Below are 2,500 nucleotides of genomic sequence, written 5' to 3'. Positions count from 1 at the left end.
CTGATCTCGGAAGCTAAGCAGGGTCGGGCCTGTTTAGTACTTGGATGGGAGACCGCCTGGGAATATCAGGTGCTGTAAGCTTTTTCAACCAGCAGAGAGCGCTCTCGCTTAATCTACCCACACATATTTCAACGTGATAACAGCGTCAGCTCACGTCCTAAAGGGTTTTGCACATGGTTAAGGCACTTTAACTCCAACAAATAAAACCAACAAATCAACGACTTATATTCTATGACTTATCTTCAACTCCATATAAGAGGTATTTCAAGCTGCAGCTTCTGCTTACGGCCATACCAGCCTGGATGCGCCCGATCTCGTCTGATCTCGGAAGCTAAGCAGGTTCGGGCCTGGTTAGTACTTGGATGGGAGACCGCCTGGGAATACCAGGTGCTGTAAGCTTTTTCAACCAGCAGAGAGCGCTCTCGCTTAATCTACCCACACATATTTCAACGTGGTAACAGCGACAGCTCACGTCCAAAAGTGTTTTTCACATGGTTAAGGCACTTTAACTCCAACAAATAAGCGCTTCTAAATTATTATCACCAACAAATCAATGACTTATATTATATGACTTATCTTCAACTCCATATAAGAGATATTTCAAGCTGCAGCTTCTGCTTACGGCCATACCAGCCTGGATGCGCCCGATCTCGTCTGATCTCGGAAGCTAAGAAGGGTCAGGCCTGTTTAGTACTTGGATGGGAGACCGCCTGGGAATACCAGGTGCTGTAAGCTTTTTCAACCAGCAGAGAGCGCTCTCGCTTAATCTACCCACACATATTTCAACGTGGTAACAGCGACAGCTCACGTCCTAAAGTGTTTTGCACATGGTTAAGGCACTTTAACTCCAACAAATAAAACCAACAAATCAATGACTTATATTCTATGACTTATCTTCAACTCCATATAAGAGGTATTTCTAGCTGGATCTTCTGCTTACGGCCATACCAGCCTGGATGCGCCCGATCTCGTCTGATCTCGGAAGCTAAGCAGGGTCGGGCCTGGTTAGTACTTGGATGGGAGACCGCCTGGGAATACCAGGTGCTGTAAGCATTTTCAACCAGCAGAGAGCGCTCTCGCTTAATCTACCCACACATATTTCAACGTGGTAACAGCGACAGCTCACGTCCTAAAGTGTTTTGCACATGGTTAAGGCACTTTAACTCCATCAAATAAGCGCTTCTAAATTATTATCACCAACAAATCAATGACTTGTATTATATACTTATCTTCAACTCCATTTAAGAAGTATTTCAAGCTGCAGCTTCAGCTTACGGCCATACCAGCCTGGATGCGCCCGATCTCGTCTGATCTCAGAAGCTAAGCAGGGTCGGGCCTGGTTAGTACTTGGATGGGAGACCGCCTAGGAATACCATGTGTTGTAAGCTTTTTCAACCAGCAGAGAGCGCTCTCGCTTAATCTACCCACACATATTTCAACGTGGTAAGAGCGACAGCTCACGTCCTAAAGTCTTTTGCACATGGTTAAGGCACTTTAACTCCAACAAATAAAACCAACAAATCAATGACTTATATTCTATGACTTATCTTCAACTCCATATCAGAGGTATTTAAAGCTGCAGCTTCTGCTTACGCCCATACCAGCCTGGATGCGCCCGATCTCGTCTGATCTCAGAAGGTAAGCAGGGTCGGGCCTGGTTAGTACTTGGATGGGAGACAGCCTGGGAATACCAGGTGCTGTAAGCTTTTTCAACCAGCAGAGAACGGTCTCGCTTAATCTAGCCACACATATTTCAACGTGGTAACAGCGACAGCTCACGTCCTAAAGTGTTTTGCATATGGTTAAGGCACTTTAACTCCAACAAATAAAACCAACAAATCAATGACTTATATCATATGACTTATCTTCAACTCCATATAAGAGGTATTTCAAGCTGCAGCTTCAGCTTCAGCTTACGGCCATACCAGCCTGGATGCGCCCGATCTCGTCTGATCTCGGAAGCTAAGCAGGGTCGGGCCTGGTTATTGATTGGATGGGAGACCGCCTGGGAATACCAGGTGCTGTAAGCATTTTCAACCAGCAGAGAGCGCTCTCGCTTAATCTACCCACACATATTTCAACGTGGTAAGAGCGACAGCTCACGTCCTAAAGTGTTTTGCACATGGTTAAGGCACTTTAACTCCAACAAATAAAACCAACAAATCAATGACTTATATTCTATGACTTATCTTCAACTCCATATCAGAGGTATTTCAAGCTGCAGCTTCTGCTTACGGCCATACCAGCCTGGATGCGCCCGATCTCGTCTGATCTCGGAAGCTAAGCAGGGTCAGGCCTTGTTAGTACTTGGATGGGAGACCGCCTGGGAATACCAGGTGCTGTAAGCTTTTTCAACCAGCAGAGAGCGCTCACGCTTAATCTACCCACACATATTTCAACGTGGTAACAGCGACAGCTCACGTCCTAAAGTGTTTTGCACATGGTTAAGGCACTTTAACTCCAACAAATAAAACCAACAAATCAATGACTTATATTCTAT

General features: G+C 45.4%; 7 non-coding genes and 1 pseudogene across 7 annotated transcripts in view; all 8 read left to right on the top strand.

Annotated features, from left to right (window-relative positions):
• Positions 1 to 81, top strand: part of LOC133426739 (5S ribosomal RNA) — a 119-nt gene extending 38 nt beyond the window's left edge. Inside the window, exon 1 of the ribosomal RNA XR_009772028.1 lies at positions 1 to 81. This exon is cut by the window's left edge and continues 38 nt beyond it. This is a non-coding gene — a ribosomal RNA (5S ribosomal RNA).
• Positions 82 to 280: 199 nt separating this feature from the next.
• LOC133426631 (5S ribosomal RNA) lies at positions 281 to 399 on the top strand. The gene has a single exon (XR_009771922.1). It is a non-coding gene; the product is annotated as a 5S ribosomal RNA (ribosomal RNA).
• A 217-nt stretch (positions 400 to 616) lies between these two features.
• On the top strand, positions 617 to 735 carry LOC133426448 (5S ribosomal RNA). Its single transcript, XR_009771773.1, has one exon. It is a non-coding gene; the product is annotated as a 5S ribosomal RNA (ribosomal RNA).
• A 199-nt stretch (positions 736 to 934) lies between these two features.
• LOC133426663 (5S ribosomal RNA) lies at positions 935 to 1,053 on the top strand. The gene has a single exon (XR_009771953.1). It is a non-coding gene; the product is annotated as a 5S ribosomal RNA (ribosomal RNA).
• A 216-nt stretch (positions 1,054 to 1,269) lies between these two features.
• LOC133426489 (5S ribosomal RNA) lies at positions 1,270 to 1,388 on the top strand. The gene has a single exon (XR_009771809.1). It is a non-coding gene; the product is annotated as a 5S ribosomal RNA (ribosomal RNA).
• Positions 1,389 to 1,587: 199 nt separating this feature from the next.
• On the top strand, positions 1,588 to 1,706 carry LOC133426528 (5S ribosomal RNA; annotated as a pseudogene).
• Positions 1,707 to 1,911: 205 nt separating this feature from the next.
• On the top strand, positions 1,912 to 2,030 carry LOC133426497 (5S ribosomal RNA). The gene has a single exon (XR_009771816.1). It is a non-coding gene; the product is annotated as a 5S ribosomal RNA (ribosomal RNA).
• A 199-nt stretch (positions 2,031 to 2,229) lies between these two features.
• Positions 2,230 to 2,348, top strand: LOC133426405 (5S ribosomal RNA). The gene has a single exon (XR_009771733.1). It is a non-coding gene; the product is annotated as a 5S ribosomal RNA (ribosomal RNA).
• The last annotated feature ends 152 nt before the right edge of the window (positions 2,349 to 2,500 follow it).

This window comes from Cololabis saira, unplaced genomic scaffold (assembly GCF_033807715.1).
Source record: "Cololabis saira isolate AMF1-May2022 unplaced genomic scaffold, fColSai1.1 scf026, whole genome shotgun sequence".
In the NCBI taxonomy this organism is placed as follows: domain Eukaryota; kingdom Metazoa; phylum Chordata; class Actinopteri; order Beloniformes; family Belonidae; genus Cololabis; species Cololabis saira.
The sequence above is the reverse complement of the archived record's forward strand: the minus strand, read 5'-3'. Positions and strand labels throughout refer to the sequence as shown.